General features: G+C 38.2%; 1 protein-coding gene across 2 annotated transcripts in view; it reads right to left on the bottom strand.

Annotated features, from left to right (window-relative positions):
* The window catches only part of npas2 (neuronal PAS domain protein 2), a 48694-nt gene extending 40604 nt beyond the window's left edge, over positions 1-8090 (bottom strand). For both annotated transcript variants that reach the window (XM_044041780.1, XM_044041781.1), the window contains exon 1: positions 8038-8090. The gene's annotated coding sequence lies outside the window, so the exon portion shown is untranslated. The remainder of the gene's footprint in view (positions 1-8037) is intronic.
* Between the last annotated feature and the right edge of the window lie 7943 nt (positions 8091-16033).

Raw genomic sequence — 16033 nt, 5'->3', positions numbered from 1 at the left:
TATTGTGAAACATTTTTTCCCTTCATCTGAAACACAGTGCGGCCACACCTGCTTCTCCACAGTGACCTTTTGTTATGAAAGACACAATAAAGCTGGACCTCCAGTCCTGTGAATCAGTTATATAAAATAGACAGGGTCTCCAGAAGAAAAAGCAAACTCCAACAATGGACAGACGACAGAAGCAGTGTCAGCAACTCAAAATACAGGAGACACTGAGTGCAGTAAGTACGCAGGCAAGGTTTCTTTGTAATTATTCCTAAAGCACAGTTAAATACACAATGTCTATGTGCTGTACAAAAGACATCTACATGTAGAGTGGAGGCAAAAACACAAACACACCAACACAACAAGCGGAACAAAAATACCAATAAATACAAGGGTCTTTGGTCTAGAGTTCAGGAGGCTTTCCTGTGTATAGAATACCTCATGCCCTCGAAAGTTACGAATACAAATGCAGCAAATGGACTGCAGCATAAATGAGTTTTTCTTTGTGCTGGCAGCCATGTTTTTAGCGGGTCTGTGTCTAAAGCTGTGTCAGTACCTCATACAACCACAGCTCAAACTACTCCTTTTAGATCCTTCTCGGATCAACATGAGATGGATTTTAGACTTTAAATGGACCAAAGCTGATGGATATTATTTGCCATCCACCTTTTTAATGTGCACAAAATTATCCAGGACAGACTTGTCTAAATCACTATATTTCATATAATCTTATAAATAGTTCATATAGTTTATTTTATTACAGATTTACACAACACATTTCTAGGGTTGGCATGATACCACTTTTTCGTGTCTGATATCGATAGGATATCACAAACCGCCAATACTGATATCGGTTCAATACAGTCATTTTAGACCTTTTTTTAAAAAAAGCTGTTAACAACACATTTGTGCCACTTCAAGATAACAAAGACATAATTCTCCAATTGTGTAACACATTTTTCTTCTTCCAATAATTAGAAATAAACAACCACGACACGACTCAGCTAAAAGGCTGTACATAGTGAAGCATGCCATATATTACATTTTTGTATTGTATTGTATTTTACATTTTTATCTGTCCGAAATCCAAGCCGATAATTCTGACCAGTATCGGACCAATACCGATATTGAATATGGTATCAGTTCATCCCTTCACATTTCGCAGTTGATGAGGGTTCATTTTTGGGCCTTATGGGTTATAACGTCAGAGTCTTTGAAAAAGGTTTCACATAATGTTCAGATGTTTGTGACACGCCTTTCATACCATGAATATAAAGGGAGGAAGCAACTTTACATAAGGTCATGAGTCCACGAGGCAGAAGAAATGGGAAAGTGCTTATGAGCCTGAAGCCACTCAGTGCAATGACTGCGTGCTTTGGAGCAAGAGATCAGCAGTGAGGATGGTGACTGTGTGGATGATGACGTCCGTGGATGCAGTTATATAACTCCAGCTGAACATTTTGTCTGTCATAGTTACGAGGTCAGACGGTGACATGAATACCAGTCATATTCTCAGGAGTCATGTGCAACATAGTTTCAGCTCACCAAGACATCAGCCAGGCATCAGAGCACACAGATTAATCTACTGTGCGCTGTTATCACGTCACACTACTTTCCTCAGTCAAGGCTTCAAAAGGATCTCTTCAGTGAAGACAGGCCACTCATTCAATATATTTAGAAAAGTACAACAAGGCACGTCACACGTACAGGGGCAACTATGACGGTGGGTACAGTGTGTTGTCTTTTAACTGGAAGGTCGTGGGGTTCAAACCCATGCTGACGTGTCTCCACGCAAAATACTTAATCGGACTGTGAGCGGGGTATAATGAAACAAATTGAGCTGCAACAATGACTCAATTATGAGTCAATTACTAAATGAATGGTCAACTATTTTAACAATTGATTAATCAGTTTGATTGTATTTTTTAACAATGAAGACAAGCTCTCAAGCTTTCAGCCTCTTGAAAGATCTGACCAAAGAACTAATCTATCAAACGAGAAAATAATAGACAGAGTAATTGGTTACAAGACAGTTGTCATGTGCTGCAACAATGCAATCCTTCATCACTTAAAGGTTCAGTGTATGAAGTTTGTGAAGAATTTATATTCTTTACATATTATAAGCATAAAATAGCCTGATTGTATGGATTATTTCCTTTTATTACCCCCTGAATCAGCCTGTTATACATCAGAAGCCAGGTCAGCTCTATGGAGGCCACAATTTTGTACCACAACAAACAAATGAAAGGCTATGTTCTCCAACACGCTTGGAAGGGAAGTATGAGGTGGGGGATATTTAGAACAGAAACGTAATACATTACCTATGGGAATGTTTGTATAAGTGTTTAATCATTTCAACATAAAAATAATTTGGTCTTCGCAGCCTTCAAATGAGACATTTCTACATTTCTATGTACTTTAGTCAAAGGCCTTGCTTTATGGAGGCTGCCAGCCTGAGCCACCATGTTTCTACAACAGACAAAGCAACCAGAGTGTGCATCTCGCAATTAAAGTGCAATCTTACTACGTAAAAGAAGATGTAATAGTGACCTGAATATCTTTGGTTTGTAGATATCAAATGAATCAATGACCATATGATTGTGAAGTTTAGGAAACACTAATGATCAATCTCCATTTGCTAACATTTTAAACAAACAACAACTCAGCTTCATAAGATGCTCTAATCAAACATCTCTTATTTGCTGTGCTTTTATTTGTCTTTGTTGTTGCTCTTATTCTTCTATCTCACTGTGTCTTTCACGCAATATCTTTGCAAATAAATGAATTCATCTTTATTTCAGTTTGTTTAATTTTGGCAATTCATTTAAATAATTGAACGTGTTAAAAAAATGACCACAGTTAACATTGTTTTGTTTACTCCCGGTGAAGGGCTGAAAGAAGTCATTTGTGTTTGCGTCCTCGAGAGGAACCATCGTGTCAAGAATAGCCACTTTGTATGAGGATGAGAGAGCACGGTGGAGGAACATGCTCGAGCAAGCAAAGGACACCGATCTCACAAGAGACCGCTGGACTTCTGTGACCAACAACAACAACCTGGGCATCACAGCACATTTCTTTGATAAAGACTGGCCTCTGTAGTAAAACACAAGGAAAAACATCCGAGCGACACTATGCCGAGGCATGTGCTAACCATTTTCTGGACGTTGCAACCGAATGGAAAATCAAAATGAACCACATTTGGTACTGACAGTGCCCGTAACATGGTTGCAGCCACGAAGCTACTTCCATTTGAAAACCTGCCTTGCACAGCCCACTTAACCCTTCTCACTCTCAGGCCTTTCATTCAAAAGAAGCGAGCTTCTTTGTCCCCTGATAATGCCTCCGTAACTGTCTGAATGTACTGTACATTTTTGAAATCCAACTGGCACAAAGATGGAACATACTGTATTTCTGTTGTTATCGTTTATGTTACTAGTTCATATAAGAAATAATTGCCATTTCAGCTGATGTCTAATTTTATTGGCCTTAACATGGGCCTGGGTTTTGTTGTTATTTCTATTCGAGAATATAAGAAAGATGCCTTTTTTGTGCCAAATTATGCTTCACAGAAAAGTAACTGTGTTCAAAGTTTTAGAAAAGTTAAAAGAAAGCCATTAATCAGAAAATTGTGCGATTAATTATTTCCTTTTTCATTTAATTATTTTTTTTAATCGATTGAAAGCCCTATTATTATTTTACACAAGTGTACATATAATCATATCATAATAATAATAATCATTATTTATGGCCACATTGAAGCTATATCAGAAACTATTGTTACATGCTGTTCAGGATGTAATAACATCATAATACTTTCAATACATGTATAATACAGGCACAGTGTCTGTTTCCATCTCTTCTCGGTTTTTTCTTGCTTTACTTTGTCCGTTTTTTTTGTTGTTGTTGCTTAGTCCACCCAAGTAAGTCTCCGGTGTCTGTGTCAGGTATCTCTTGTACAGTATATAGACTGACCGAGGTTTCTGCTACTAACCTAGATAAATGCAGTTTTACATTTTTAATGTGGACAGTTTACTGTAGAATAAAGTTTCAATTTTAAATCATACAACAAAACACTGTGGGAGATTATGGCGCCATATCAAGTTTGTTTTAACCAGGGGCAACTACTGTTAAAGCCATGTGTGTAAAAAACTTAGCGACTACTGTACAAAGACTATAGATTACTGTACAGTACAAAGACAGCAACATGATAGTTTCCATACACTACACAAGACTAACACCTGCCCTTCAGTTTGAATTATTTATAAAGACAAAGTCCAAGATTTATTTCAACAACAATGAGGTCCATACTGTGCAAAATGTCTTCATTCCAAAAAGGAAAATCTTTCCCATGGACGCAAAATCAAATGATCCAATTGTGTGGTGTGCGTACAAATGCATCAAGCGTTCAGTCTCAATAGACTATTTTGACATGTGCAGTATTGTCTAATTTTCCAGACGTAGAACCAGAAGGAGAAGCTTCGCTTCCGTACAGTGCACGTGTCTGTTCGTCCCGCCGCTGTCTGCTATGTGTCTCATCTTGTCTCGTCCTCCTCTTACGCATCTGTGACGTTTGTGTCTGTTCATTCTTCTTTTTTGGAATGTAAATACAACAGCTACAAAACTGAACATGTCACATTTACGTGGATCATACAAGTGATCAAACCAGGAAGTCATGATCGGATCAACTGTTTATATGAACACCAATCTGAATGACAATCAGCATATACCAGCACTCTCTTTCAGAATTAAATTTGCTTCCAAATGGGCTGTATCGTAACAGATACAACAGATTTTGGATTGGTATGTTTACATGATATATGTTAATTGCGATCAGACCTTTATTCCAATTACTTGTGTCCATGTATGCCCATAATTTAAAATACATTCATTTTTTTACCCAAATTTTTTCATTCATTCTGTGATTGTATACATTGTAACATATATCTATTTGAATAAAGCTGCACTACAGTGCCCCACACAGGCCTGACATAGGTACTCCAGCATTAAGAGTCGTATTAGAGGTTTCATGTGGATGAAGACATTTCCTGAAACCATGCCGTGTTTACAGAAAACTCTTTCAAAACGACAAAGAAACAAAGAAACGTTTGTTAAGGTTAGGATGTGTGTCATCATATTTATTATATTGAATAAATTAGCTAAATACGCAAAATGTTATCAATGAAAAGAATTGATAAAAAAGTGCATGGAAAATTACATATTTTAAAAAAATAAGCCTAATTATTTCATTGTTTCTAACACAAGTAAATATCCTTTATTTAACATTAAAATGTGAAGAACTATAATGTATTGAAATAATTGTATTTTGACCATGCACAGATCATAAACAGTAGATATCTTATTTTAGAGTATACACTGTATACTGAGAAGCACAAACTCTACATGAGTCCAGAGAAACAACCTGTGTGCAGCTTTATATATCTCGTATATCACGTTATAGCCTAAAAATATATCAATATTATTTATAAGCAATGTCGCCCGGCGATAAAGAACTATTTAAGGTAAATAAGGTTTCATTTTCAGCCTGTGTCATTTGTCAACCTGTTGTCAGATTTCTCTGTTCCATGACTGTTTGAGATGAATCAACCTAGGCTGAACATTCAACATTCATACTGTGTGGAGCGCCACACTGTTTTCTTAAAGAGACAGAGAAGGGAAATGATCCCTTTGCCGCTGCACAGACCTGCCCCATTTTTGCATGCCCAGTCACACTAAGCAGCTCCAGCAATATTCAGACTAGTGTTCAGTTTAAGCTTGCAGGACATGGCCCACTAACCTACTTTCCCCACAACATGCCCTGTAACATCAGAGACGAGGCTGTGTGTCATCAGTTAACTAACCTTCACCACAGCATAAGTTTCAGCAAGAGCAGAGCTCTGCTTAAGCTAAAACAGACCACCATGTGCAGAAATCTCCAGAAGGACTCCAGTCTAGTTCACTCTATAAGGTGAAAAAAAACATAGTGCTGTAAGATTTATTCGATTCAAGAAGATTTATCTGTTACATGCTGGACTGTACAAGTACAACAGCAAAACTGTGAAATGATATTGTGACAAATATGTTTTGTGTAAAGACGAAGAGGGAGAAGGGGAGGGAGAACCATGTACATCTCTGTGTTCCTAGCTGAAAAACACCCAAGTAAACCAAACAGGCAACTAAATAAACAGAGCACCAATGACGTGGATAGCAGCTCCATCAACCAAACAAATTGAATTATTATGACTCATATGACACTATTGGCGTGACAGTGTGAGAGACTCTGGACTCCTGAACTGAACTTTGGGCCGACTGATTACATTATATGTCAAAGGTTGTGGTGGTTGTTGAATTTTTAAAATTGCAATATGGGTACAAATGGATTGTTAAAAGATATGTAATGTATGCACATGGATAGAGTTTAAAGCCAAAGGCAGTATAGTGGCAGTGGAAAAATAGTCATCCATTCAAGTTCTATCCTACATTGTTTATGTAGAAAATTAGCAGAAGGCAGATGAAGACTGTATGAGTCATAAGGCTGCCCCAAATATTAAGAGGCATGATATAATAAATGGAGCATATGGCGCTATTACTGCCTTTACTGCAATTACTGAACACTATCAAACCTGATTGAGGGAGCGTTTGTGTGTATACAGCAGCAGAGCGGGGGTGGGCAGGGACATGATACATATACTCTATCTTGTCAAAGTGCTGAATGACCATGTTTCTTTGACCAGTGAAATCCACTTCAGAAACTTTTTGTGGGAGCGTTTTTGCATTTTCAGTGATCTCCAAACATTTTGGCCAATGGTGGGTTAGTAGAGTGAGTCATCTTTCAACTTGAAGGTTGTGGGTTCACTTCCCTGCTCCACTAGTCTACCTTGGGTAAGACACTTAGCCACACATTGTGAATGGGAATGAAAGATATGTGATCGCTGGCCATATAAAGCAGCTTTGATTAGACTATTGAAGTTCTATATAACCATATATACCATTTGTTATTTTGCATTTGGCTCACTTCACTAGCACAGTCGCCGCCATCTGTCTTGACATACAATAAATCACTTCCTGTGTGAAGCATGATAATATCGCCAAGAAACTAAACACTGCTATACAGAGAAACACAGAGAGAGTCGTGCAGAGGCAATAAACTAATTTGACACTGGTTTGAATGTCTATATATAAAAAATACATACTAGAGTTTTAAGTTGACCATATAAAACCAGAGTTTGCTGGTTTATAAATTAAGTCTTTATCAGTCCTGCTGGGGAAATTCCTTCTCTGCATGTAACCCATCCTCTACTAGAAACCTTCCGAGAATTAGCAGCAGCGGGCAGCCACGGAGTTGCACCCAGGCAGCAATGGGGGTTGGGTACCTTGCTCAGGAGTACCCCAGCCCTGTTTGACCTGGTGGGGACCAAACCGGCAACCCTCCAGTTACAAGCCAAGTTCCATTTCCACTTGGCCATTGGCTGTCTGTGGGCTTATGTCACAATTATACAATGTTCTGCTTCAAAACTGAAGCTTCTGTTGCTTTGTCAAACACTCACTCTCTTGCAGCAAAGTCCATAAAGAAAATAAGTGATTTGTTTGAACAGCCCTGTGATTGGTGAAATCCACCCATGATGCTAAGAGATTAGATTAGATGTGGAGGCTGTAAACACTCCACTCAGGAGGTCAAGAAGTGTTGTTTTCTCTCAGAACACCTGGTTAACATTATGCTCAATGGTCATTGTGAAATTACCAATGACACATTCAAATAAATCATGTTTTCTGTACCTTTAACAGCAGGGGAAATGTCATTATCCAGTTACGGCAGTCATGTTTTATCGATAACAGTCATTTAAAGATGCATTCACGGACTCGCACTTAAAAAAACGATCACACTGAATGTCAAACAGCATCTTTACATATATGTCAAGCACATGAAGCTGAGGAAAATGAGTCTTAGGAAGAGAAAACAAAGTAAACTGTATTTTCTGTCATTTTTAACAGGAGACAGACGCTGTGTGTGTGTACTGAACCGTTAGGTCATACAACAGGAAGGTGCTTGCTTACCTTATTCTGCGTAATACGGTCCACAAGGATCCGGAGGAGAAGAAGAAAACAGCCTAATCAAAAAAATGTCCTATAAATGTCCTATATTCCAAAATAAAGTTCTCCAGAGACGAAACTGCACCGACGACTCACCGGCGTCTTCATGTGATAATTGCCGGTGAAGTTGATCTGAGTCGGTCCACTGTCACGTCGGACCGCGCACACCTTCGACCCACTGAGCGACGTGTTCCCTTCACTGACACTGACACAGAGTGGAGACTCCACAGACGGTATGTGCCCCGCCCACTGGACTACATACACTCCCAAATGAAGTGCCCCTCTCTCTCTCTCTCTCTCTCGCTCTGTGTGTGTGTGTGTGTGTGTAGCAGTAGTAGGCTGAGAAGACTTAAAGAATTGTGTTACGAAACTTTAAAGGCCTTTCGAGGGTTAAGACGTAGTTTTAGAGTTTGGAATGGGTTCGTGGTTTGTTCCATTTGTAGTCGGGACTCAATATCTAACAATATCTGAGGTAAAGGTCAACCACCTGAACTCAGATTTCCAAAAGCTGAAACTCAGAGCAACCTCACCAACCTGTCATCTTGGGATTCCAAGATGGCTGCCATCATACAAACACTACTACTCTTACCATTAATAGCACTTTTGTCGTGTTTGTTTCACATTAAAATAGTCAGACATTGTATTTGTACTGTTTAATTGTATTTATTTTGCAGTCAATTTAGGCTGCCCAATTAACAATGAGCAATGTTCCTAATGTAGGCTGTTTAATTGAACTGAGGTGAATGCATGAGTCCATGAAAGGATAGATGCAGGAACCTGCGTATGCATGTGTGTGGGGGTCATTCGTTCCATGTTCTATTTCCGCAAAGAGCTCCCACACATTTCCACTTGTGCATACTGAGCAAGGCCACAGCTCCATTCATACTAATAATGTATTTCACATTCCATCCCAGTAGTTGTATCCCAAGTGTTTGTCCTTTGTTGTGAGCCCTTTCTATGAGCTAACCCAGTGGTTCTCAAACTTTTTCTGTTGGGCCCGCAACTCTCTCAAAATTGTAGCAATGTGTCAAATATAACATTTATTGAATCAATATTAGAAGAAACTTTTCACTTTTATTTCAATAATCTGTTGTGCAAATAACATTTTTGCTTTAGCAATACAAATAACCTCAATACTGCTTAGTGAGTAAGCAATTTTCAAACAAAAATATGAAATGTGCAATTCTAACCATAATAGTGTCCTTTTTCTAAACAATAAATACATTTGTATAACAAAGAATATTTTTTTGTTTTAGCAATACAAATGCTGTTCCCTGCCAATGTTTTGAGACACAACACACAGAGAGGTCTTTGGTGGCATTTTCTGGTCTTGGGTTTTGGTCATCGTGAATCATTGTTCCGTTCGGCTGACGTTGGCTTGTTGTTAGTTTCCGAAACATTGCTAAACTTTAGTTAGGAAAAACAGAACTTACAGAAAGTCTCCAAGCCCCAGGACAGTTTGAAAAAGGCTGAGCTATCCTCACATATGTAACCCCAAGCAAGAGTCTGTCTAGCAAGTCTGTTATCCTGTTCTTGTATGTTTTGACCAAAACATGAGTGTTGTGCTACAGAGAGCATGCGATACAGAGAACACCCTGCAGGGTCGCAAAATGCAACGCTTGTCTGCAGAGGTTCACTAGGGTCCATGTAATGTAAAGTTTGTGATCACACCTTCAGTTTGAATTCATGCAGACTGTGTGTCCTCCCTGAAGCACAACACTCTCTCAGTCCATAGCACTCTTGTTTTGGTCAACAAAGAAGATGGTAACCATGGACACTAAAGCTCCAAAAAAATGCAAGGACATACAAAAAAGGGAGAACTCCCCGTTCTGATACTGAAATGGAATGGAACGTGAGACCGATTGCATATGTGTCGATTGCTAGTGTGAACCCTGATGAAATGCAAAGTGGCTCTCAGCTGCCATGGAATGCAGAAAGTATGACAGAGGCCTAGGTAGGTTTTCACCAGATGTACTGGTGTATTACATTTAAGTTCTAAAAGCACACTGGAAATTGATGAACTATATGAGTTCAGAAACAGTTGTTTATCACATATGGTCAGATGCAATTTTCTTCCTATACATTCCCGTAGCAACACCACACATTAAAACCAGTTGAAGCTTCAATTAATCTCTATGAGACAGATGAGGTAGCTTTTTATCACCTTGGTGAGCTAGACGGTGATTGGATAAATGTTACAAATCGTCACTTCTAGGTAACCGTTTTCTACTAAAGGAACTGTGCTTACCACTGGCGCTCACATTTGGCCACGCCAGGATGCACGTGTCCTGAGAATTCCGGTTTAGCATTGCAGTCACACATACATGATGACGGCTCCAGTTGACATGCTAATCATTACCTCCACCAAGGTGGTCATGTTTCCATTTTTCTCTTATATACAATAACTGATTGATTAATACAAGGGAATTAATTATTTTGTACTTTAAGGAATAATTAAAAGAGGAATTTAAAAAAAAATTGCGAAGGTCACCAGTTTGGTTCCCAGTCCGACTGAGGGTCTTTCTGAAAGGAGTTTGCGTTCTACCCGTGTGAGTGTCGACAGTTTCCTCCCACTGTCGCACTATAATGAGGTGTGAATGTGAGTGAATGGTTGTTCATCTCTGTGCGTTTGCCCTGTGATGGACTGGCAACCTGTCCAGGGTGTTTCGCCCTGTCAGCTGGGACTGGCCCCGAATAAAGTGGTAGACAATGCATTAGTACATGATGAGAAAATACATGAATGAATTGAAAGAAGAAGATGGAAATAAAAATGCATTTTGGTGGTTTTCAGTTGCCTTTGCAGGCCCAGTCTTAGTTTGTCTGAAATTGGTATTGTAGTGACAAGAACTGCACAAAACAATAAACTATAAGCTTTTCCTGATCATACAGAGTTGAACGAGTTCTTACAGTTCTTTATATGTACGGTATGATTCAGATGATTATGAAATAAGGAGACAGAGCGTCTGGTGGGGGGCAGATCCTGATCCAACACAGTCCAACAAAACCCAATTTCACACATCACACCTGACCTCACACCTCACATCTTCAGTCCAATAAGCAATGATGCAACATGTCACAATTGTTGCTTGATTATGTGCATGTGTTTGCGTGTGTCTGTGCATGTTGCGTATGTGAGTGTGCACATGTTTGTGTATGTGAGTATGTGTGCGTGTGTGTGTGTGTGAGTGTGAGTGAGTCATGCCCTTCCTCTTGGTGTCTGAGTCATCCAATGGACACCATGTAGTCCAGCACAATCACATGTTGAAATACAGTTTAGAGCAGATCTGAAGGTGCAATGACAAATGCAATGGTGAGATGCATCAGTTCTCCAGGTTTCACTCAATCAAACAAATGAATACACACTGTGTAATTCAAATGAACTGCACATAGATGCGGTGTATGAAAGTGTGAGTGGGTGAATGGTTTGTTCAGACCTGTGAGAAACAAAGATGTTCCCTTCAGTCTGTAGAATAAGATGTGTATAAGTCAAGACAATGATTAATCTAAAATCATACTTTGACACACATTTTGGCTTTAACCTTTAGTGCTCACGCGTCACAGAGGTGCACCCTTGGGAAATTGCCATGAGAATAAAACACAACTCCTTATATGGACATATGGACAATGCGTCTTCTTATTTGTTGCTGAGTCAAAGTTGTGATTAATTTTAGTAGTGATATTTTTAGAAGTGATATGAAGTAGCAATAATTGTGCAGAAGTCACACAGTAGACCGTTTTCTTTTATTTTTCTTCAAAAAAACGAACCAAGTGAACTTTGATGTATTTCCAAATTCAACCAGATTTTAGACATTTTGAGCTTTTGCTCATGTGTGTTTATATACTACATTAAATTACACGTCATTTAGCAGAAGCTTTTATCCAAAGCGAGTTAAAATGGAATTGAGTACAACCAGCTAGGGGTGGAGTCGAATTCGCGACCATGATGTCTTTCGCACACAGGGTACCGGTCTTAACCACTGAGCCACTCCACCCCATATAGTTGGTAAAAAATGAAGAAAAGATATGACACTTTATGTTGCACATACTCTCTGTATATACTGTATGTTTAAACATAGAAATGGAAAAGGCAGCTGAAATGCTCTGTGTCTCTTGGGTTAACCAATATTCTAAGCAAAGAAAAGTTACTGATAGAAGTGCATAATGAATGCCAATTGTTATGTCATTCCCATGTTAAATAAAATACACAACCTTTGTGACGCTCACTTACTAAAAGAGGCAGCAGTAGACCAGCAGCTCCTGTGTCCCCACATACAGACTTTGGTGCAGGAGAGTTTTACAAGCTTCAGTTTCCAGTTCAAATACATTCACTTTAAATGTGTAGATTTTAGTAGGTGGCCCCTGCTTTTTTCTTGTGCCCCCACTGACTGCCATGTTTTCAGTGTAAACAAGCCTTGGTGTTTTAAGCTGGTTTCTGCAGAGGGGGTGGATACAGGACATTGATTTTAAGATTAAAAACGATAAATATTTACATAAAAACAACACAATCGTTTCAATTGCTGTAACATCTACATTTTGGAACTTGTTTGACAGACAGTTTTGATGCAGCAGAGACTAGGAAGGAAATCCATCAAGCTCCTTGTTTTGTCAGATTTGACAGTTTTCACAGGATGGCAACCAATCAGGAATGTAATGTGTTCCATTTACATTGGTATTTTGTGCACACAATAAAGTTTTAAATTAAACAAATGCGACATAAGTGCTATTAACGATAAAGCAGCAGTGTTTGTATGGTAGTAGCCATCTTGAAATACCATGTCAGGGTTGTTGGGGTTGCTCCGAGTTAACGAGTTGGTTCAGGGAGCATTCCTGTGTAAAGAACGCCACATGACCATCGAAATTCCAAGTTCCAACTGCAAATGGAATGCACCATAAAATCACTACTACTACACCAAAAACACTTTTAAAAGTCCCCCTAAAAAACTAATTACATCACAATTTTAAGCATATTTTAAAGGGTCATTGTTATTCGTAAGAAAAGCTCAGTGTTACAGCAGCATAAGTTTATGCTGCTTTAGGATCACTGTTTTTACTGTGTATGAGATTTCTCTAGCACTGACTGTATGAATTTAGTTTTTACTGTTATTATTATCTTTAATTTTTATATCATTTTTAATTTTGTTATAGCGTAAATTTTATGGTGTATGTTTTTATTTTGTAATGTAAAGCACCTTGATGGAAAGTGCTATAAAAATAAACGTAGTATTATTATTGTTATTGTTATTATTATTATTATTATTATTATAATAACAATAATTACGGGTACACAGTGGTGTAGTGGTTAGCACTCTCGCCTTGCAGTGAGAAGACCGGGGTTTGAGCCCCGGTTGGAACAAGGGCCTTTCTGCATGGAGTTTGCATGTTCTCCCCGTGTGTGCGTGGGTTCTCTCCGGGTTCTCCGGCTTCCTCCCACAGTCCAAAAACATGCAATGTGGGGATTAGGTAAATTGGACACTCTAAATTGACCGTGAGAGTGAATGGTTGTTTGTCTGTGTGTGTGGCAATCACAATGTGATCTTGCTTTGATGCACCAATGCATATCAGTCATGTATTATGTTCTTAAATTATAATTATAATTATTATTAGCATCATTATTATTATTATTATTATAGCTGATTGAACAACAGGATACAAAACATGTGATGTTATGTAGGCTGACATTAGTCTGCCACCTGTTGCAGCAGCTGCTTGGCTCATTGATGACGTGGATTACGCTGTATGTTATATGAGTCAATGACATAACCTGTCATTGCATGACTGGCAAGCACTGGAATATTTCAAACCATGCTGCGAGTGCTCTGATGCAGTGACTTGCCAGGCTGCAGAACACTAAACCTAAAAGATGTCACATTCGTTTTATTTAATTTTGGTAGAATTCAGACTTGAGAGTCCTTGGAAAAGATGAACGGCAGTCTGTTGAGTGTATCTATTGTGTGAGACTTATGCAGCACAAGGTGAGTATGACTCCATTCAGCAGAGAGAACAGGTGAAGGAGGGCAGGGCTAAAAATGAAGAAAATCCTGTTGAGTCTACCAGTATGCAGTGGCCTTCAACCAACATAACGACTGTGATATGAGAGCACAGCTTACTATTTAACTGAATTGAATTACCTTCATTTCACTCTCTGCTAAACACTGTTGCTGCATTCATAAAGTGAAAATAAGTAAAATAAGCTTTGAAACATATGTTGGCATACATTTCTATTTATCTTACTAAGGCAGAACATTACAGCTCATATTTCATGGTATGTACCACACATGTACACACCTGTTCACACAGTACAGTGCTTAAGTGAACATACTGTGTAAGCTCTCAAGCATGATTAAATAACAGACCACGCTGCATGCTAGTCAAGAGAATTTCCTTTTTATGACCACTGAAGAGAATGAGTGAGGCCGTGCTGTGTGTATGTACAGTACACGTGAATGTGTATAAAACCACAATTGCCTCTCTAGCCCAGAGAGGCACATACTTGATCAGATTTGATTAATAACAAATCATTTTTCATACATCATCTTGGTGGCTTGTTAATACAAAGACAGTTTACTCTGTTTACTCTGCAACAGAGTTAACAAAGCATGTATTTCTCTTTGCCCGGGCCATCCAAGAATATTTCTTTATGATTAGCTATTTTTCTGAAGACTGCCATGATAGAAAAACACTCTATCATGGGCCTCTATAGGACCAATAACACAAGCTTGTTTGGGTTCACTTCAAGGTAACTCAATTTGTCCCTGTTTGAGACATGTCCTCAGGACTTCCTTAACTGTTTCTATTCAATCAAATTCATGTATGTAGGGGGAAAAATGATTCCAGGCAGTATCACGTTGTGAGCCAATGTAAATCTATTTTAATAGAAATAGACAAAATAGACAAAATAGACTTATTTAAAAGGATGAAGAATTGAAACACATCAGCCTGACTAATATGTTGGAACTACAGTATGTTTAAATATATTAAAATGTGTTCTCAGTCAGGTGTTGTACAGGTACAGGTGTATACTTGGACGGTTGTAATTGTATCCTTCACTCTACCTCACACATGTACTGCTGCTGTCAGACTCATGCTCATTCAATGTTCATGTGCTGTTGCTACCTCATTCATGTCTATGGTTCATTTTCATTTAATTCATAGGATTCATAATTCTAGGCTGTCATTACCATTGTCTGTCTTACTGTCTGTGTTTTTTTAATCCTGTGATGATGGCGGTTGCACTATTTGTTGTTTGCACTGCTGATAACTGTGTTTTTATTCCTGTTATCATTATGTTACTTGTGTTATTGTGTACTGCTCCTGGAGTCCATACGGAAAAACATCTGGTTCATCTACATGCTCAGTGTGTATAGCAGAATGACTCTTGAATCTAATACACCAGTTTGTAGGTGCTCTTTAACCAAAATGGAAAATACATTTTTAATGCTAAAATATAATTATTATTGTTATCCATGAATTTTCAAATGTACTGTTTTACATCAAACTGAAAAATGGTAAAGCACATTATTATTTTTTGATTAAGATGTCAAATTAGTTATTTGGTGGTCTAATACATTTGTTTAGTACTGTGTGATCTGGTTTATTACTACTCTGAGATATACAGAGTAGTATACATGATATATGTACGTATATACATATATATAATGAAAACAGCACACTACATACAATGATAGTGGAAGATACCTACAAATTAAACAATTTTAATTGTTTAATTGTCTAATTGTCTAATAATCGATTAATCGATTATTAGACAATTAGTGTGGTTGTTTTTTTTAGCTTTTTAAATGTGAATATTTTCTGGGTTTTTTGCTCCATTTAACAAATACATAATTTTCTAACATTATTATTCTGTGGACCAAACGATTAGTTGATTAATCGACAGATCTATAGATTATGAAGTTAATCATTAGTTGAAGCCCTGCGGATTATATTTAATTGAACACAGTGC

The sequence above is a fragment of the Solea senegalensis genome, linkage group LG13 (genome assembly GCF_019176455.1).
Source record: "Solea senegalensis isolate Sse05_10M linkage group LG13, IFAPA_SoseM_1, whole genome shotgun sequence".
Taxonomy (NCBI): domain Eukaryota; kingdom Metazoa; phylum Chordata; class Actinopteri; order Pleuronectiformes; family Soleidae; genus Solea; species Solea senegalensis.
The sequence above is the reverse complement of the archived record's forward strand: the minus strand, read 5'-3'. Positions and strand labels throughout refer to the sequence as shown.